General features: G+C 46.9%; 2 long non-coding RNA genes across 5 annotated transcripts; one reads left to right on the plus strand and one right to left on the minus strand.

Moving 5' to 3' along the window:
* The first annotated feature begins 2,228 nt into the window (after positions 1-2,228).
* LOC309858542 lies at positions 2,229-8,717 on the plus strand. Of its 4 annotated transcripts, none has more exons than XR_014308237.1 (5): positions 2,229-2,715; positions 3,683-4,696; positions 5,451-5,777; positions 6,019-6,616; positions 7,566-8,717. It is a non-coding gene; the product is annotated as an uncharacterized lncRNA (long non-coding RNA). The 4 variants fall into 4 exon arrangements; XR_014308238.1 differs by having other exon boundaries at positions 3,707-4,696; XR_014308239.1 differs by lacking the exon at positions 3,683-4,696.
* Positions 4,908-20,647, minus strand: LOC309858553. Its single transcript, XR_014308243.1, has 2 exons — positions 20,562-20,647; positions 4,908-5,482 (listed from the first exon to the last, which is right to left on the minus strand). It is a non-coding gene; the product is annotated as an uncharacterized lncRNA (long non-coding RNA).
* Between the last annotated feature and the right edge of the window lie 1,089 nt (positions 20,648-21,736).

The following is a 21,736-nucleotide window of genomic DNA, read 5'->3' on the forward strand; positions in this document are numbered from 1 at the left end:
TGCACAGAAGGGAAGGGATCCTCCTGGGGCAGGGGGCACCGTGTAGCACAGTGGTTCTCAAAGTGAGTCCTTACACCAGCGCCAGGGAACCCGTGAGAGATGTAATGTTGCGAGCCCCACCCTAGACCTACAGAATCTCAGAATCTCTAGATCTACGTCTCAAAAAGCCCTCCAGGTACCTTTTGTGTGGGCCGGCATGGGAGCGCCCCGGGGAGAGGAAGAGAGTGCCCAGAGTGGCCAGTGAGCTGTTGGAGTTGGAGGCTCTATTTAAGTCCAGGGAGATGAAACCAGAGAGGAGGAAGACAAGTTTAGGAAATGAAGAAGGAGGCCGTGGTGACGATGCATGTGGGTGGGGAAAAAGGAGACAAGAATCGAGATGGTTCTGGTTCTGAGCGGGGGTGACTTGGCGGTGCCATGGACCAAAATAGGGAGCAAGGAAAGGAAGAGGAACAGGTTAGAGCAAGAACAGGATGGGCTTGTACCTGACTCACCCATATATTTTGGAGTCAAGGGAGCTTGTTGAAAATCCCCAGCAAGGCACTCTGGAGCCCTGTGACTCGGCAGTGAGTCACTTAAGCTCTCCAAGCCTCTGTTGCTTCAGCTGCAGAGAGACTATTAATAGTAACGTCTTTGTGTTGTCTTGAAAATAAAAAAATAAAAAAATAAAAAAGCTAACTGCTGTCTGCAAGAGGTCACATTAGGTCTAGAGCACCATCGGTATTTGCTGGGTCTCGAGAGTCAGAAGCAATGGAGGATAATCCCCCGACCGGCCACTTGTTATCCGGAGCCTCGGTAAGTGTGTGAGCCCCTCTGGCCTCGGCTTCCTCTTAGGTTACCCGAGGATACTAGACTCTACCTCCCTCGTTGTTAGAATGAAAGGAGGTCACATATGCGAGCCGCTTAGCACAGAGCCAGGTGCTGGGATAAATACTAGCCATTATTATGATGACTGGAAGTAACATTGAAGACAGCTTACTTTTAAGTGTACCAGACACATTTCCAGAGCTCTACTTCTAACTGAGGACTCAAGTTTAAGTTCAAGTCAGCTTGCCACTGGAGTTTTCTTTGGAGTGAATTAAGGCCGGCACACAGAGATAATGCCTCAGAGCCCGTACTGGGGCCTTGGCGAACGGTGGGAGTCTTCTCTTTTGAGGTGAGTACGGTTTGGATCCTGTGAAATGGGAATGATAGTGCGAATGCTTGAGTTCCATTTTGGGAGGGTATCCAAAACATAACCCTCAAATTAATTATAATTATTTTTGCCAGGAAGAGGTACAAGAGGGGTCAGATCGAGGGTCTGCCTTGCTGTGGTAGGAACAGCTTTTCTGCAGACCTCTGCCCAGAAATCATGCTGCCCCTGGCATCTGTCATGGAAACATTCTGTATCTCTCTCCCTTTCACCGTCATGGCACCCAGAGAGCGAAGACAGAACCCCTTGTGTGAGCCTCTAGTGAGACCCTAATGGGGTCTGCAGCCCTGAAATTTTCATCTAAGCCCGTTATTGACCTGCGTTCGAACCATGCCCCATGAACACAGCACTCTAATATTCCCATGCTCCTGCTGTCCCCTGATCCGGAAGAAGCAGGTGACAAGGGCTCCCAGTCGCCCCGCTGGGGAGCACGGAGTTCTGCTGCTGTTTCTTGTCACCATCCCCCTCCATCCTGTCCCTCCTGCTGCAACTGCTCGAGACTGTGGCTCTTCTCTCCTAGACCCCCAGCAGCCTCCTTCTGCCTTGCCGAACGCCCTTTCGCCTCCCACCCCCGTCCCTAGGAGATGCAGAGAGGCTGCCTGCAGTCTCTGAATCCGGTACTCATGGGCCCCCTGCCTGACTGTAATCCCTGCAGGTGGTCTGTTCTCCACGGGGCATCAAAGCTGCGCTTCCCAGAGAGTGTCCTGGGCCCGGCATGTAACTTCTCCAACCCCACTGCCCTACTTCTTCTTTTCTTTTTTCCTCTCCTTCTACCGTCTGGATGACTCCATCCTCCCTGAACATCTGCAGCCAGAGGCCGCTCCGCCCCCTTTCCGTGATCTTCCAGCGTCCGGATCCCCACCTTGTCTCTGGGGAACATAGCGTTCCTACCGACCTTGGAGACTTGGCTTAAGTGCAGCCTCATGCCTGAGGTCTCTCTCCTCATTCCCATCCCCGCCACAGGTTCACATGCCCTTCTCTGCCTCTCCGATGCCAGGAAGAAGCCAGGCAGACCACGAAACAGCTGCACGCGCAGGGTCTCAGCCGCTTGCCGAGGGAACTGGAAACAAGAACCCTATTTCCTTCCGCTTCTAGGGCTCGTAGCTCTGGTGGCGCAGGACCCATTTGCCTGCACGGAGTGGTTCAGACCCATTATAGGCACATCCCGTTCGTGGCCGCATTTGTCTGCATTGAGCTGATGAAAGTATCGTCACCATGAAGAGCAGCAATAAAACGAGCCTGACACCCACGGCCTCGGATGTTCCTCTGCTGAGCAGGGAGGTTCTGATGCAGAGCGAGGCTATGCCAGGAAAGCCTGAACCCCTCCCCAGCCCCCCAGCCCCAAGGGTTTCTCGAAGAGACTGAGCTTGGGGATATAAGCAAAAGAGCTCCGGGCTGCAGGACTGCGGCCCAGGTGCGCATCAGAGGGAAGAGGGTCATCCTTTCGAGAAGAGCCAAGCGTGCCTGCGCTGGACCGCGATGGCGGGAACATCAAGGAATCAAAGCTTAAGGAGAGGGCCTCTCAGGTAAGCCCTGATCCAGCAGTGGCACCCCAGTGGGGTTACTGTGTGGGGTGGAGGGTCTCCCCACTCTTCCCACCTTATTTAGAAGCTGTTAGATCAACGGAACCCCTGGACAAGTAAGAGATGTTGGGTGTACAGGGAAGGCTGCTTCATGCGCCTCTGGGGCCAGCCTTACTCATCCGCCCCGGCTCGTGGGAAAGGGTCCCGGCGCTGTCCACCTGCTTTCATTTAATCTCAAGGATCCCATAAGCAGGTGCTCTTAGCCACCAATGTCTTTCTAAATCCAGGCCCCGAGTCTCCCCAGATTCCAGCTCCAACTTCAGGCAAGGACAGGGGTTAAAGGCAGAAAATTAAGGAAGGTATAGATGAAACAATAGGCATCTTTCGTGCCCTGATGACTATGAAATAGTTAGGGGTGAGTAGGCCCGACTGCCCGAAATGCAAATAAACAAGCGGAGGCCCGAAGACCGGCCATTTGGTCAGTGCGGTGGGAGCCGGGGGGGCTCTCCTGCTCTCGGGAAGCAACTTCCTGACTCCAGCGTGGCACTCGTCGCGCGAATCAGCCAACCACAGACGCACCAGAAGGGCTGCAATCTGGCCCTGACGTGGCAGGGGTAACTGGCACTTTGTTCGCCACTGGCAAGGAGACGCGTGTTTGCAGGAAAGCGATCCCTTTGCTAACACTCAGTACTTTTCAAAGTCATTTCTCAATCTTCGGAGCCTTATGGCTACTTTTGCTCTGAGTGGAGTGCTGCGTCTGCCTTACCCACGCCTTCTGGCCTCCGGAAGCGGACTTTCTGGGTTGGCGTCTGCCTTCTACCCATTCCCAAATGGGAGGCCTTGAACAAAATACTGAAACTCTTCTTGCCTCAGTTTTCTCATCAATACAATGGGTTTGTTTTTGAGGATTAAATGGAAAAAAAAAAAAGGCAGGGTAAGTGCTCACTGTTGGTCTATTGTCCGTTTTCAGTAAATATCAGTTTTTATCAATAAGGTCCGGTGGATATGAGTCCACTGGGAAGATGTATTCGGAAACGTTGTGTGAACACAAGTGTGTCATGAATCCGCTCTTACGATTTGTCCTGCGTTCTTCGTCTCTGGAACTAGCACAGAGAAGATAGGTGCTGTTTTCCAGGACACCCGAGATTCCTGGACGTGGAGAAATGCAGGACTGTGCGCCAGGTCACCGGGTGTCGCACGGAAGGGTGATTCCCATATTACGGAAGCTTCTTTTAACACATGGTTATGGGGCCCGGGCATGACACGGGGCCTCCCAAGGGCCTGGATCCCCAATGTCAGAGCCTGGGTTTGGGGGCCTCCCCGCAACATCTCTCACGTCTTACTTTCTCGTGGCCTCTTCTGTGCCCACCTGCTCACGTCTGGGGCAACAGACCCCGGCCCTTTACCATTTTTCTCCATAAATGAATTTCACTCAGGAGATGGATTGTGGAAAACTCTCCTGCGGGTCTGAGGAGTCACTGGGAGCGACCCTACAGAACAGCTCACCGTCTCCCCCATCTCCCTGCTCTTCCACCCCGAACGGGGCTGCCTTGGCAATGGCTGACAGCACATCAGTGACCTTCCTGCCTCCTGCAGCCCCCTGGGAAATGGAGTCCAGCCCCACCACCTCGCCTGGTTAGAGGTGTTCAAGAAAGTCAGGCCCACGGACCCGAGCTCTGCTTCTGCCGTCTCTGGGTTCAAATCCAGGGTCTTCAGCTTCCTAACAATCTTGACCAAGACACTGAAGTTCTCTGCACATCTGTTTCCTCCTCTGAAAAAGGGAAGTGTTTTCCTCTGAAAATGGAACCGAAACCTAGGATAGCGATGAGAACTCTGCTCTCCTGGTTCCTCCTGCCTGACCCTGCACCTCTGCTTTTTATCAGAGATGAGCTGAAACCCCTTCATAATCTGCTGTCATCTTCCAAACAGAATTCCATCTCTTCTGCATAGCAGACTAGGAAAGCAGACGTAGTCCCATGTTAGGGTAAGTGTGATTAAATTCAAAGAGTTTGTAACCTGTTCTCAATCACAGAAGTGTCTCGTGTGGCAGCCACAGCCAGAAATCTCCATGTCTGCCTCCTGACTCCAAGGCTAGTGCTCTTTCTGCTGGAGATTACAGCACAACAAGCACACTCCCCTGCAGCTATTAGATAATGACGAAGACAGACACACACAGAGACACATGTACAGACATATGCGTGTACGTACACCCACCGTTCACTTCTACAGGGGATGAGAGGGACCAGTTCTGAGTGTAACAGTTTACTCAGGGTAATAATTCTTACCTCGTGAAGTATCTCATTTACAAGGTAAAGGTTTTGCTTTTAGAGTCCTAAGATTCCATCTGGCTCACTCTAGGTCTCAAAGACGTGTTTCTCATTCCTTTTTCTGTTAGAAACTTCTCAGCTGCCTTTTTCCATGTGTGATAATCTCAGGACAATAACCCACATTTACTGGACCCGTTGGAACCGGGACGAGTTTGAGTGTTCTAACACAAACCAAATTAGTCCTCTGCTTGGAGTAGGTCTTTTCATTATCCTGATTTTGCAGATTTGGAAAACAAGGCCAAGGACTTTCATATTCTTGCTTAGGGTCCCATAGCCAGTCAGTGATGGAACCAGATTTCAAATCCATGAAGTCTGGCCTTGATTGCTAAGCAGTCCATCCATGATCACCACCTGAGCGTCAGCTGGGGAGCAGGCATCCTCGTAGATAACGTTCTTCTATTAACTTTGTAGCTATGCTGAACTCCAGAAGGGTAAGGCTCCAGCTAGGACAAAAATCAGGAAAAAAGACACCATTCAGCGTGGGAGAAGGTGATGGAGAGGCTGTGACCACCAGCTGGCCTGTGAGATCCTCCTTTGGGATGTGTTCTCTGTCCCCCCACTCTGGTCCCATAGCAGGAGCCATTTTCAAGGACTCCACCTTGAGACAGCACACCGTTGTGGAGACCACCTGGCCAGCAGGCGTGGCTGGACCCCGTCAGGCCTCTCTACAAATGGAAGATCCTGGTGGGTGGAGGCAGAGACCTCCTCGCTGGGTGGTACCCACGGCAAGCCTGGCAAGTAAGTCCCCTTGCTTCTTGAACTTGGCACCTACTGATCTGGAGTGGCCCACCTCTTCCCTCCATCTCTCCCTGTTCTCCATGTGTGGGGTCTGGTTTGGGAACCAGCAATTCCGAGTATTTGAGAGAGAGGGAATCTAATGTAATGCATTGGTCCAACAGGTCACAGGAAGGTAGATAAGTCAGTAGGCAATGTTGAGCTAGTCAAGACCTAGTAACACCAGAAACCCGCTTCTTTTCAGGTTTTGGAGTGACAAGGCACTGTTACTGGATCCCAGTGGCCAAGGCTCCTTGACAAGAGCGGGAAGCAGCACGGAGCTGGCTGGCGGCAGGCGCGTCCGTGTAAGAGGCCAGGCTGATACCGAAACACTGCCCGAGCCACATCACAGGGGAAGAGAAATGTGTGGGATAAGACTGAGTTTTTGGAGTCAAAGTTTCTCATCTTGGTTACATTACAAAGGAACCAGGAGCACCTTCCTTATGGATTACACTGGGCCAAGGACGGGCTGTCTGGAAATCAGTGCCGTGACTTTCACCCCTGCTGGTCTTTGACTCTGGAGAAGAGTCAGGCGTGCAGCTGGCAAGAGGTGTGCCTCTGCATGTGTTTGCAGGCTGAGCTCTTGATGGAATGTGTGTGGGGCTGCATTACAAAGCGCTAAGCAAGCAGATCGCCCTTTGAGCACATTTACGTAGCTTCTGTTTCTACCTTTGATAAAGCACAGATTAATTCCATTTGCATACCTCCTCCTTCACTTTGAACATTTGCCAGCATTCATTAAGACCATGTTAGCAAAACATCCTCTACTGAACCATCAAAGCCTACAAATGACTTGTTACTAGGTAAGAGAGTCTAGTGGTTCCTCCTCCATCCTTAGTAACAACCCAGCTTAGGCATTGTGTTTACATACATGTTGTTTGGGTGAGCACTGGAGCCGCTGTGTGTGCGTGGCCCACATGGCAGGGGACAGCTCCCTGCTCCTACGCTCCGTAGAAGATGGGCTCTAGCTCTATGTTGCGTACTCAGGAAGCCCTGTACTTAATATTCTGTGCATTTGTAATGGTGAGGAGGGGAGTGTGGCTGTGTCATACATTTATCCATTTCTCTGGCTCAAGACTCCAGCTTCGGTGGAGTTGGTCAAGTCGATGCACCGCCTGCTGTGTTCTTCCTCTGCCCGTTACCACATGCACACGTGCACACACATAACAGCATAGGTAGTCATACCTGGTGGCAACTTTCCTGGGAGTTTGGGAAGAAGGAGGCAGCTTGGTTACCCCTTGGTTACAGTATAATCATGACCCAATTCCATGAGTGTAGGGCGTGCAGGGGCCGGTCAGCCTTATGTCCCCGTCCCTCCTTGCGTCTCTTCCTTCTAGATGCCCCCACAGGGGTTAAGCCCTTCCAGGGATTAAGCATGTTTACTTCCTCATGTGCTTCCTGGACTCCGCACCCCAAGACTCTGTGTCTGAATGTTGACTTCGGGCAGATTTTCAAGGTTTCTATCAGGACAGAGATCCTTTAATTTGGGGTGCCAGCTCGAGGTCCGTCCTCTCACAGATGTTTACAATCCAGTTGGGGAAGGGGAAGGGGAGGGAAGCAGGAGGGACAGCAGTATCCGCAGATACTATGGAAGCATTTTCTCACGGAGGGGAACGGGGACTCAGAACACCAGAGGAAGTTCTGGGACGGGGGTGGGTGCAGAGGAGGGAGAGACAACCGCCCAAGGTTGAGATGGGTTGACGCTGGGGTGGAAGACATGATCTTTCTGAACCCTATTCCATTTATTTTAAGGGAGCTTAATTCTGGTGGAGGTGGAGAAGGAAGGAAGAGTAGAGATGGATGTGAGATAGCGCACGTGTGCTTCCGTACATGCTGAGCGCGCTCGCTGGCCCCCGCTCAAAGACGAGAACATCTCTCTGAGGGCGATCATGGTTGACGGGGCGAGAAGTGCAATGTTTTCGGATTAATTTTGAAAACAGAGCTGGCCAGACCTGCTGACAGATTGTACACAGGTAAGAGGAGAAGCGAGCAGTTAAGGGAATCACCTAAGTGTGGAGCTGAAGTTGACCAGTGGTGCCCATGACTGAGTGGCTGAACTTTTGGGAGAAAGGGATCAGAACTTTGTTTCTACTACGAGATATCACAGTAGAGGTTGAGTAGACACGTGCAGAAACCGGAGCCTGTGACTTAGCGTGTAGATAAATACAAAGGAAGGAGAGACCAGAAAGGCAGGAGGAGATTTCAGGAGAGCGTGGCCTCCCAGCAAGTAAACTGAAGCCACATTCAACCATGTGGAATGCTGACCAGAGACGGAGTCTGATGAGTCTACAGAGTCGGCCACAGGTCTTTGTAAGGTGGAGGACGGGTTCCATCGGGGTGCTGGGGGCAGAAGTTTGAGAAGAGACTCAGAAGTAAAGAAGTGGAGAAATGGTCAGAACAGACAATAATGCTCAGTCTTACCAAAAAAAGGATGTAAAAATTATCTGTCTCTTCCAGAAATGGTAAAAATATTAACGATCATTAAGAATCTATCCTTTCATTCTGAAATAATACTTTATTACTTTAATTTTATTTTACTGCTGGGTTTTATTTGCCTGGAATTTATGATGGGCTTTTATAGCAATGTTTCAAAGTGAGACTTTGGTTTTTTTCTTATGCTCTCTTCATCTGAGTTATATACTGGGTTTAGAGCATTTTTGTATTTCTGTGTTTAAGCCCGTTTATAAAGGATAAGAATTTTGAAAAAATAAAATCACTTACAGAACTGTCTTGGCAGAGCACCTTCCCAGAAGTAATTCCTTAACTACTTCCCTGTCCCCCAGTTTGGTCCATGGCTACTTTCCCATGCAACTTTTCTAATTATTTCATTTAATTTATGACATTTTTGTATTATAAAAATGTTTGTATTCAGATTTCCTAATAAAGCAACATTTTTCTATTGTAGTCTCCCCCGAGTCCATTGGTATGTCTTTCTTTTAAGGTCCTAATTTATATTCCTTTGAATATTTGTGTTTTCTTCTTTATACTTTTTGTCTCCAATGTGGGATGGCTTTGAAAATTTGTGATGCCCATCACTTATGTTGTTCACTCCCTTTTTATATTCACTTAAAGAAGATTTTAGAGACTCTGTTGTGATTCTGAAGACGCTTGTTGCTGGTTTTCCGATTTCATCTCATCTTTCCATGTTTCCTCATTTATTCAACTTGTTTTATCTTTACCGCTTTCTGGTACTCTCTGCAAAGGAATATATTTCACTGTATCTTCTGATAATTCCAAACAACATTCTTGAATTTCCTATGTCCCCGAACTAGATGATTTTCAGGGGAATACTCTGTAGATAACCTGACCCTCCCTGCTCATGCCATAGCTCATAGAACTAACATATATATATATTTTTCTCCATATTCATGATGGAATGAGGTTGATTTTTTTTTTAATTACATTTTTTTTTTTTTTTTTTGCCAAAAAGGTGTTCACGCTGTGCTCCTCTGGGTAAACTGACGTGATGGTCAGAAACATCCCAGATCTGCAGCTGGTGTTGAGGTCACCTATTTCTAGCAAGCAGGTTCTCGGGATACTCTCTGGGGCACTCAAACTCCTCTGCCTGACCCTCTCTGCTTCTCTTGGCCAGGACCCTGTCTCCACGCAGGTCCCCTGTCTCTCTCTTTAAGTGGGACATCTGGTCCATCTTGTGGCTGCCCTAATTACCCTCAACTCCTGTCAAATCATCCCTCATCTACCAGTACGGTCCTGAAAAATCAAAGTTCCAGGGGTTTGCCTAGATCCATGTACTATCAGTTCTGACCACCCCTTGTACCCCAAACTGACCAGGCTGAGCTGTGTCCCTGATCAATTTCCTGGATAGAGGAGCTGCTATTTCAGTAAAGCTAACTGTATTACAAAAAGAAAACTAAATCAATATTTGACCATAATATCCCAGTACAGCGGTCCCTTCCACTGACGAAATCCCCAGTGGAGATATCTTACTACTTACTACTCTGTTGTGGAGACTTGAATCATGTCATTTAGGACTAGGGCTTCAAAAGTCACATATACATACCAATTCATATCCTACCTCCTACAAGAAGCTCTCCAAGATTACCCTATTCTAATTGCTATTCCTTGACCCTCTAAATATCTACAGCTTTATCCCCTTAGAGGTGATATTTAAATTGGACATACTAACTTTTGTTTGGCATTCTGTGATTTTCAGAGTAGATTTTGCACATGTTATTTATCCTAACACAGCAACTCTTTTAAGTCAATAGTGTAAATCATATTTTGCATTTGAAGGAACTAGTAACGAAGAAATGGCCCACGTTTACCCAGTAAGTAAATAGCTGAGGGGACAGAAAGAAAGAACTTTGCCAGGTCCCGTGTTATTAACATTTCTGTTCTGTAAATGAGGCGATCAAGGCTCACGGAAGTTAAATAAATCACTCAAATGAACACAGATATTTAGTGGGAAAGCCAGCTTTTGAATTGTAGTCTGTGTGCGTCTAATACCCGTTGTCTGTTCTCGTGTTGACAAGAACTTGGTCACACACAGAGCAGGGCTGGTTTGTCTGTCTCTCATGGGTCTATCTTTTTTTCTCAAAAAAAAAAAAAAAAATCATACCAACACAAAGAGTAGATGTTGTGGTTTTGTTATTATTATTGTTATCACCACCTTCAAGACTTAACTGAAAATGTGCCCACTCTGGATTTGTGTGATTCTCTGGGTCAGATAGAAACACTTGCTCGTGGGGCCTCAGGCCCTTTGCACTTACACAACTTCTGTCTCTCTAGGCTGGGTTTGTGTGTTTGTTTGCACACCTGTCTCCTCCAGCAGGCTCCTAGAGATTGGGTTCTGTGACTATTAATAGAATACCTCAAATATCTTTAGTGCTTCTTAAATATATATCAAGAGGATTTTTATTTATAACGTGGAAAGGAGACTTGCCTACTCACCCTGTCTTTATTTATTTTTTAAGATTTCATTTATTTATTTGACAGAGAGATCACAAGCAGGCAGAGAGAGAGGGGGAAGCAGGCTCCCCGCTGAGCAGAGCTCAATCCCAGGACCCTGGGATCATGACCTGAACCAAGGGCAGAGGCCCAACCCACTGAGCCACCCAGGTGCCCCTGGCCCTGTCTTTTATTTTTTTTTTTAATTATTATTTTTTTGATTTATTATTATTTTTTAATTTTCGGCATAACAGTATTCATTATTTTTTCACCACACCCAGTGCTCCATGCAATCTGTGCCCTCTCTAATACCCACCACCTGGTACCCCAACCTCCCACCCACCTGCCAATTCAAACCCCTCAGATTGTTTTTAGAGTCCATAGTCTCTCATGGTTCATCTCCCCTTCCAATTTCCCCCAACTCCCTTCTCCTCTCCATCTCCCCTTGTCCTCCATGTTATTTGTTATGTTCCACAAATAAGTGAAACCATATGATAATTGACTCTCTCTGCTTGACTTATTTCACTCAGCAGAATCTCTTCCAGTCCCGTCCATGTTGATACAAAAGTTGGGTATTCATCCTTTCTGATGGAGGCATAATACTCCATAGTGTATATGGACCACATCTTCCTTATCCATTCATCCGTTAAAGGGCATCTTGGTTCTTTCCATAGTTTGGCGACTGTGGCCATTGCTGCTATAAACATTGGGGTACAGATGGCCCTTCTTTTCACTCCATCGGTATCTTTGGGGTAAATATCCAGGAGTGCAATGGCAGGGTCATAGGGAAGCTCTATTTTTAATTTCTTGAGGAATCTCCACACTGTTCTCCAAAGAGGCTGCACCAACTTGCATTCCCACCAACAGTGTAAGAGGGCTCCCCTTTCTCCACATCCTCTCCAACACATGTTGTTTCCTGTCTTGTTAATTTTTGGCCCTGACTTTTAAATGCCAGACTTAAACCTGTTGATTGATGCTACGCTATATTGGATTTCTGACCACCGATATGATTTTGTGTAAATGAGAGTATTTTAATTTTTCTCAACTTAAGATTGCTATTAACAGTTAATGAATTGGCAAAGTTCTTGTAAGAGAAAATAAACTCAAGTATTGGCCAAATAAATGTGTTACACAATTTGACCTCAGAATATCTTGGGCCATTTTTCTTTGATGTTAAAAGAGTCTCTTTGCTTGACCCAGGCTACTAACCTCAGTGGGTAAGGAACTCTTCCTGTTTTCAGGCTAAAATCCTTTATTCCAGCTTCTGAATGGTGAATGATCTATCATGTCTTTTGAGGAGGGGGCATCCTCAGAAAACACAGTTTTTCTTCTCAAGGAGGAACCCTCTGCTGCTTTGCTCAGGTCCTTCCTTCCCTGTTCTGGCGGTGGGGCTCCCAGCAAATGCCCTGGGACCCTCCATGGATGGGAAATACTTTTAACCCCTATGCTGGGTTATGTGCCTCCTGTAGACTCCCACTCTAGCCAGGGAAGATCTTTGCCGAAGTCTCAACACCCATGTCTGCTTATCAATGAGCATGTGTGCGTGTCCGTGTGTGTCCGTGTGAGTGTGTGTGATGCATGTTACATACATACAGTAAAATTCCCTTTGCCTGGGACCATGCACCATATGCAATAGATCAATAAATACTTGTGTGTGTGAACAAGAGCCTGGGCTGATGAGAATGTGGGGGTCTGAGTGGGCCCCCTACACGGGCCCCCTACACGTCCAGGTCCTGATTCCCAGAACATGTGAAAGTCCCCTCTCAGCTGCAGGGGTGATGAGGGTAGGGGTCTTGAGACGGGGCACCGTCTGGACTGTCTAGGCGGGCCCCATGTCATCCCAGCATCCTAACAAAAGGATCACAGTGAGACATCACGGTCAGGTGCGGTCACGTGCTGATGGAAGTGTGAGGACCTGGTGGCATGAGGAAGGGGTCACAAGACGAGCTGTGGAGGTGCCAGTGGAATTCCCCCCTTGCAGTCTCCAGAAGGAGTGAGGCCTTACCAACAGTTTGCTTTTAACCCAGTAAAGCTCATCTCTGACTGCCCTCCAGCACCGTGAGAGGTCGAAGCTGTGTTGCTTTAAACCTCTGCTTCCACAGTCTTGGTTATGGCGACGGCGGTCGGACGGGAGCACGGGCAGGGAACTGCGCCTATGGTGCTCAGACTTTTTACTCCCCAGGCCCCTCGCCTGGACGTACTGATCGCTCCATCCTTCACGGTCTCTCCATCCACCTTCCCCTGTCAGGACTGACTCGGGGAGCACTGCTCAGTCCCCTGTCTCTTCTGAGCTCTCCAAACACACCCTCTCCACCAGGTTCCCCATAAACTGTAATAAATGTTTGTGGGATTGTCCTAATCTAGAAATAATTTATTTCTTTTGTATCCTCTCTTGTTGAGAGTCATGGTCATGGCATCTCCCACGCCGTCCTGCGTAGAGAACCGTGAGCACGGCAGGCCTGGGACCGCTACCCCGCAAAGGAATTCTTACAAGGTCGGTCCTTGGCCGGAGGCGGGAACGTGGATTTCGGGAGGGTCTGCACCATTCCCAGAAAGGAGAAGAGTGACTCCCGAACCCAGGCTGCCTGTGCAATGTGGTTTATGCTGAACAGGTTTCTCCTTCTGGGCGTCTACAGCTTGCAGAGTGTCCATACCCCCAGCTCCCGGGGGGAACTGAGGGCACAGAGCCTGCCGTGAGCTTCCCTGGTGGACGCTTCACATGTGTTCACACCGCACTGCTGTGGAACGAGGTGCCACCTCCACGTCTCCACTGAGAGAAGAACCTTGAAGCTTCAGCCTGGTTTCCTCAGCATTTTGCCCCGTGTACCCGCCCCTGTGCTGACTTGGCTTTGGATCCTTTCACTGTAGTAAACCTTAGCCATGGGTCCAACTGTAACCTGAGTCTGATGAGCGCCCCTGGGAATTGTCTCTGGGGCTTCAGCTCCGTCCCCATTAAGGAGCAAAGTCACTGACAGGGACTGCATTTTGGGCACTGCATTCACTGCATGAATTATAGGCTATGTAGGTGACCTATCCCCTGTACTTCCTCCCTGTACTGTCCAGAGAGTGACGTGTTGTTTACTGATGGAGGGAAAGGCTGCGGCCACTGCGGGGACCGGAGGGGGCACTCAGAACCTTGGCGTGCTCAGCCTCCTTCCGTGGCACCTCGCAGAGTCAACATGAGGAGAACGGTCTGTCTCATCACTACACACCAAGCACGCCATGCATATTCATGTGCCCTCACTTTTGCTTATGCAGTTCTTCTGCCTCAAATGCTTTCCTCTTTTGGCTTCCATCCTCAGCACTACACCAGAACAGAGCTCACGGGCGCCTCACCCTCCTCCCCACGGAGGAACACATGACGAAAAACCCAGAGGCTTCGGCCTGGGTTGCGTTTAGAGCATTTGTTGATCCTCAGCATTAATGGATCACATTTTCCTGGGGGCTGAGAAGTCCTAGGGGGTGAGGCCAGGGCAGAGTCCGGATGTGGGGGAGCGGGAAACCCGCCAGGTCTGCGTGAAGGTAGCTCAGGGGCCTGGGATGAGCAGTCACCTCCTTGAGAAAAATATTTAAAATCATACTGAAGGCATTAAAAGCGTATGAGGCTAAGCCCAGGAATAAAATGTTTGGGCTCATTTTAGACGAAAGGGGACATATTTTTGCATCTGTTCTTTCCAACTCATTATACTATCTCCCACAAGTTCAACAAATTAAAACCTGGCTTGTTTCCATCTCATTAGGGATCAATTTGCATGAATTATAGGTTTGCATTATTCAAGACTTGTGTTTAATTACAAGAATTGGGAAAGAAAAAGAAAAGGAAAAGAACTAATGGAAGAAGTAAACTTCACCCTGAAGTTCTTGATGCCGGGTTCCAATCTGGCTTTATTACCAAAGCACGGAGAGTACCTCAGGGTTCAAAGCAGCCGAAAGGCAGAGGCTTCTCCCTTCTGCATTTCCTGTCCCATCCACCTCTGGAGGCCTGGGTTGAGCACCTCATCCTCAGTGGGGAGCAGACTGATAAGCAAGAGCTTATGGATTAAGGGGACTTGAGTCTGACCCCCAGCCGTGCCCCTCTTCTGACGACCCCCACTCTAGATGTTTCCCCGCACGCCACACTTTCTCATCTTCCTCACAAGCTGGAGCATACACACTGTTACTCCCGCCTCATGCGTGTGGACCTGGAAGCTCCACATGTGAAGTGATTTCCCCAACGTCCCCAGGACCCAGGTGGAAACCCTTGTCCATGCGACCGAAGGCGAGCTTTCAGGTGGAGCCGCCGGGAGACAGATGGGGGAGCCTCGTTCTTGGGGATACAGTCCCCTTCCCCTCTTGTTCCCGAGTTGCCCCTGGCTTCCTTCCTGTCCTCTGCGGCCCTATCCCCATTCTCTGCGCCAATGTCACCTTCTTTCTCCCTCCCTTCAGACTTGCCCTTATCAGTAAGGAGAATAAGATAAAGGCTGTCATCTGTCCACTGGTTACCGGCCAGATGGAAGCAGCAACAAGTTAGTAGTGGCAAGTAAGCATTCCCTAGCTTGCTTGCCCTTCAACCTCGAACAAATCAATTATTGCAACTCTCTTAAGCCTCAGAGTTCCCATCTGTACCTTAGCATCATGAAACCAACTTCACAGGGTTTTTGTAAGCAGCGATGGAAATGATTATCGAAGTAGTTAGCATAGGAACTGCTCAATAAATTACAGTCAGAGCTGATAATTATAGGATTTGAGCTTATCACTCAAACATTACTGGTAAATGGTACTATCACGCCCGTCTTACAGAATGAGAAAAGGAAGCTGAAGTGATCCAGTATCATGCCGTGAGCAGATGGTGGGGCAGAGATACAAGGTCAGGCCCGTGAGGCTTTGCAGCCTCTGCTTTTCCCATTATACTTGCTCCATGTACTAGGGCTTCTGTACTAGGTTTCTTCTTTTTTTTTTTTTTTTAAAGATTTTATTTATTTATTTGACAGACAGAGATCACAAGTAGGCAGAGATGCACGCAGGCAGAGAGAGAGGAGGAAGCAGGCTCCCTGCTGAGCAGAGAGCCCGATGCGGGGCTCGATCCCAGGACCCTGGGATCATGACCTGAGTCGAAGGCAGAGGCTTAACCCACTGAGCCACCCAGGCGCCCCTGCACTAGGTTTCTAACAAGACCCACCTCCTCCTCCTTGTGCTGCAATGTAAACCTGACTTTATCATCCCTTTCCTCTCTGGACACCCTTTGGCATAAGGACTAAGGCTTAAGATTTCATGCCATCTCAACTCTGAATTTGGAACAATGACGTGGTGTGTGTGTACATTTATATAAGTAGACTTAGTCCCACTGAAAGTAAACAAACATCTCCATGGGTCAGAAATCAGGGATATCCTCCTGTAAATAAGGACTTGCTAGGCCAACTACTGCACACATGGCGATCATGTGTTCAAACTCTGCAGTGGACACTGATGTGGGGGACTCGGGTTTAGTGATCATGGGGGCTCCCGGATCATTGCATGAAATAAGGGGCTCATAGTAGGGCGGAGGCTTGCTGTTGAAAAGAGGAAGATAGAAGTTGTGATCAAGGTCTAAGGCCGTGGCCAGAAGGATGCTGCTTTCCCAGAGGAGCAGAAATGAAGAGAGGCAGCCCACATCAAGGACTGGGAGGAACACCATCCTGACCCACAGACTGGATCTAGAACATCCCTGTGAGATGACAATATCCCATGTAGTTGCAATGGGAACCCTAGGAGATCATATAGAGGTAAACTGCTTGGGATAGGTAATATAATTTTACATAAAAATTTCAAAACTCTAAAAAAAAACCCCAAAATGAAAGTGTTCTTGTTTGGAAGTAAAATGAGAGGAAATCAAAAAGGAAAAGTTCTATAAAATTATGGAGCATTGTATGACAAAAACAACAGAAAATTAGGAACAGGTGGATAAGGAACTAAAGCCTTTAGAAATTCTAGGGAAAAAATTCAATTTAATCAAATTAAAAGTCAACAGGTGGGATGACTCTAAAATGGACACAATCAAAGAGACTAAGAACTGGAGGGTAATTGCAACAAACTCACCCAGACCGTGGCTCGTAAGTATAGAATGGCGGGACATGAAGCAGATGTTACAGGATTTGGGGGGCAGATTATGGCATCGTATTAAATGCCTCAGACTAGTTCCAGAACTAGAAAGGAGGTGGAGTTTCTTCTAAGAGAAACCATGTCCAAAGAGAAGAGAGGCATTAGTCCCGCTGCGTAGAATACAAAGTCCACACCTAATAACACTGCGGTAAGTCTTGAGGACATCAGGAATAAAGGGAAACTCTTACAGGTCACCGGACAGAGAAGCAAAGATTGGGCACAAAAGAACAACAGTGAGACTTGCTACAGAAACTTTCATCGGCTCTCCTAGACACTAGATTAACATCCTCAAAATGTGAAGGGTAAATAAAGATCAGCCTGGAATATTAAACCCAATCTACATTATTATTCCAAAGTGAGGTGAAATGAAGTTGTTTTCAGATGTACAAAGATGGTTTACCTCAGTCTGACTCTCACTAAAGAACCCAGCTCCTAAAGGATGTGTTTGAGCTGGAAGAGAGATGAATGTATAAATTTGGCTAGGATACAAGTTAAAAGAAGAAGAAAGAGAAAAACCATTAAACTACGTGGGTAAGTCTAATTAAATCTTATCTTTCAAAAAAATATAACAACAAGTAAAACTATTAGTTATTTGTTTTTATAGAACAGAGGAAAATGCTGGACAGTGGTAATAACAGGTGCATTAAGGCAGCAGGGTCTGTGGGGTAATTACGACATGCCAGAGTTCTAGCACTTTTCATGTGGGGAGAAAGATGGTGAAAAAAGTGACTTTGAATAACTTCATAAGTAGTTAGAAAAATGTATATATCTAAAAATGTTAACAGTAACCACTAATGGAAAACAAATGGAATAAATAATCTGTGAGAGCAAAGGAAATCTCTATTAACCCCAGAGAAAGCAGGGAAAGAAAAAGCATACTGGTAAAAATAATCAAATGTTATTGGTAATTATAATAAAAATAAACAAATTATGCTTATGTATTAAAAGACAAAGTATATTAGATTTGATAAAGCAAAATTTTTAAAAATGCATCTATGCTGCTTACAAAAGTCACATCTGCAACAAAGGCAGCACATATAAATAAGACAAAGAAGTTGAAATTAAAATGATGGGAAATAGTATAAAAAATGAATGTATCTATGCTTTTATCAAGTAATGTGAAAAGGGATGCTTGATGATGATAAAAGGAATAACTTGTCAAGATACAATAATGAATGAGTATGTACATAATAACACAGTCTCCAAATACATATGGCACACTAAGAGTCAAGGCTTTACTATGGCCCACATTATCCTCTGTGCTCTGGGTAGCTAGAACTTGTCCAGTTTATGTCTTCATGCATGCTGTATACTCCATACACATAAATGCTTGAACACATCAGGCAGATGTTTCTGCCCGTCCCTTAGTGTTCTAGGCTTCTAAACTGCCCGGTTACCAACAATGCTCAAATCATGTCCTTTGTGGGAAACTTCCTTTAGCCAAAAAACTCTCTCCTCTAAGTAAAAACTTGTTTAGAAGTTGATTTTTTAAATGGACAATTATGGACTTGCCCATTTTGGGCAGGAGAGAGAGAGACCCCAGGTCTCTGGCACTTTAAGTTGCCTGGGAAGTTCCTCCTGGTCAGGATTGTCCAGAGCCAAGCAAAGAACTATTGCTCTAGTTCACATCTCTTACTCCACTCATGGTGAAACCAAGACCCTTAGAGGGAAAGTGAATTTCCCAAGTTTACATGATGATGTAGATACCAACATGAGGATTACAACTCCCATTTCTTGTGGCTCAAGGTTCTTTCCAGCTTGCTGTTCTGAACCCAGCCTTTGGAGAATGTGGAATGTAGATATTTATAAATGGAAAAGTCCTTGAGCTTCATCTCAGCCAGACCCTCATTCTGGACCCACTAAGTCCTGAGAAAGGGATCCTCACACCACCCATCACTTAGTTGTAATCAATGATTGCCATTGGTTTTGATCTGAAACTTCACCACCTTCAAGTCTGTATAACCTTGTTTACATACAGAAGGGCAAAGTGACCTTTGCTGTATATTCCTCCTTCCTTTATTGTTTCAAGACATTCCATTATTTTCAACACAAACTAATATATTTTCATTGTAAGAAATCAAGAATGAAGACTTGGAGCAAAAGTTCCTCTTTATAGCTTATCTCCAAAATAATTCTCCAACCCAAAGGCAAATGCTATTAATTTTTTGTATACTCTCCAAACATCACCGTCTGTGTTTATGAATACCCTACACATCTTACAAACACCCATGCACACACAAATGGACTTTTCATACAAATGTAATGTTGATGTCTGCTGAATGTGAACCCCAAATTCATATTTTGAGGTCCTAACCCCCAATATGTTGGAGCGTGGCTGACTGCATTTGGAGACAGGACCTTCAAAGAGATGATTAAGTTATAGTGTGAACATTAGCGTAGGCCCTGAACATTAGCGTGGCCCCTATTCTTACAAGAAGAGGAAATTTAGATACAGGTCCACAGCAGAGGGAAGACCATTTGAAGACATGGGGAGAAGACATCCATCCATAAGCCAAGAAAAGCAGCCACAGAAAGGAGCTGGCCTTGCCAACAGCTTGATCTTGGATTTGTAGCCTCCAGACCATGAGACAATAACTTCTGTTGTGTGAGCTGCCTGTCCTGTGGCAGCCTGAGCTGACTAAGACACTGGGTTTGAGTTATCCTGCCTTTTTCTTTTTAAAACAATATTTTATTTCTTTATTTGACAGAGGGATAGAAAGCACAAGTAGGCAGAGCGAGAGGGAGAAGAAGGCTCTCCATTGAGCAGAGAGCCCAATGCGGAGCTCCATCCCAGGACTGGGATTACGACCTGAGCCAAAGGCAGCTGTTTAACCAACCAAGCCACCCAGGTGCCCTTATGTTGGCTTTTTCAACACAAGACAAGTTACTAAGCTTGAGTTTCCCCATCTGTAAAATGGAGCGTTGATACCTACTTCTTGAGTTTTTGTGAAGTCTTAAACCAGACATTGGCGAGTTCTTTGCATGTTGGAAGTATATGGTCTAGCTGTGAACTCTTCCCCCGCGCCACCCCAAGCAAAACTTATCCCTCCCATCAGATGTTAAGCCTCCTGAACACAAGGAATGTGTACGAAGATGCTTTTACATCCCTTAGTAGGGACATCAAACACTAACCTGCGTTTCCAGATTTTTCCTTCTAGTACCTAACTGCACACCATGGCACTGTTATTTACACTCCTCCTTAACATGCTGGTTCCTGAAAAATCATTACAAGAACTCTCTTTCTATGTAACCCCCAGCTTTCTTGCCCTTTCTTTTTCTGTAGTACTCTCTTGTAAAAGACCCAAACCTGTAAAAGAGTTCTTCCCTACTCTGTCCTTGCATAAATACAGCAGGAGGAACCCAGAACACCATGGTCTTACTTAAATTTGTGACTGAGTCTCTGTGGTGTGATCCTTTGTGCAATACCATGATGGTCCCCCCTTCCCTGGTCCTGTCTCCCCAACTTGGGACAATGGCATGCCGTGCTTCTCTCTTCAGACCTCCAACACTCCCTCTACCCCATCTTCACTCTCAGGTGATGGCCTTGCTTCTTGTTCAAAAAATAGAAGTGATAAGAAAAGAAACTCCACACGTTTCTGCTCCCACACGTCCCCACCTGTCAGCGTCTGTACCTGCACTTCCTGCCTTCTCTACCAGTACTGTAGATAAACTCCTTAAGAAACATTTGGGAGCCAGCCCCTTTCCCCGCGCACAGGGAGGTACCTGCTCTCTCCTCCTCAAGGACATGGCAGCAGTAACTTTCCATTCCTTTTTGCAGTGTCAATTTCTCCCTGTACCAAGTCATTTTCATGCACACGGAAGCATGCAGTGACTTCTCCCATCTTAAAAACCTAGCATTGGTTTCACTTTTGCTTCCCTGCTCTGCTCCATTTTCTGTGCCTGTTTACAGCAGAACTCCCTAAAATAGTTGTGTACTCTTGCTTTTCCAAGTTCTTCCCCTTTTCTTTTCTCTTACACTCCAACCACCCCGTTGTCACCACCTGCTAAAGACTTTGCTTTTGAGAACATCAGCACTTGTTTGGACTGTGAGATCTTGTGGCCATGTTTGCAGTCCAGAGTTTAGTGAAATGATGGGAAACACTTGATGGAGGTGACATCACTTTATTCCAGGACAACACATACATTAGTCAGGGTCTTGGCAGATGCTGATGAAATGCTCATCAGGGATTTTTAAAGAAACATTTTAATGAATGGACTTTTTGGAGACATGTGACAGGGTAAAGGGATATAGATTCACCTGGAGAATAACCATTCCAGGAAGCTGTCAGCAGGCCTACACCCCACAGGGCAGAAGGTGGAAATGTTGTTAACAGCACCTGGTTGAGAGTTGGGGCCACGGGGAGATAGACACAGCGCTCGCTCATAGAGGGATGCAGTAGCCCCCAGAACTGCTTTGAGGAAGGATGGCATGGGAGGAATGAGTACCTCTTCATCTCTCCCAGCACCCTCTGATGTCCTGACAGTGACTCCCACTGGCTAAGTCTAAAGGGAAGCCAGAGGGCAAGGAAGCCCATGAGATGCATCAAGTAGATAACAGCCTTCCAGGGCACATAACATCTGGAGAAGATAAAGAATGGCAAAGGCTGGTGGTAGCAATCAGAGGACTAGGCAACACACTAAACGTTCTCACTTCTTTTGTCATTGACCGCCCCTTCTCCATCTTCTTTGCTGGGTCTCCCCCACCCAAGAGTTGGACCTCCCCATGATTCAGTGCTCAGACCTCTTCTCTTCCGTCTCCATGTTTCCTCCATGACCTTTTCCAATTTGACAGCATCTAATAACATCTACCTTTTAACAGCCCTACACTTACATCCCAAATGGATCTTCCTGCAGAAACCCACCCTGGTATATTCAACCACTTGCCTGACATTTGTCCT

This window comes from Mustela nivalis (genome assembly GCF_964662115.1).
Source record: "Mustela nivalis genome assembly, chromosome: 2".
NCBI lineage: Eukaryota > Metazoa > Chordata > Mammalia > Carnivora > Mustelidae > Mustela > Mustela nivalis.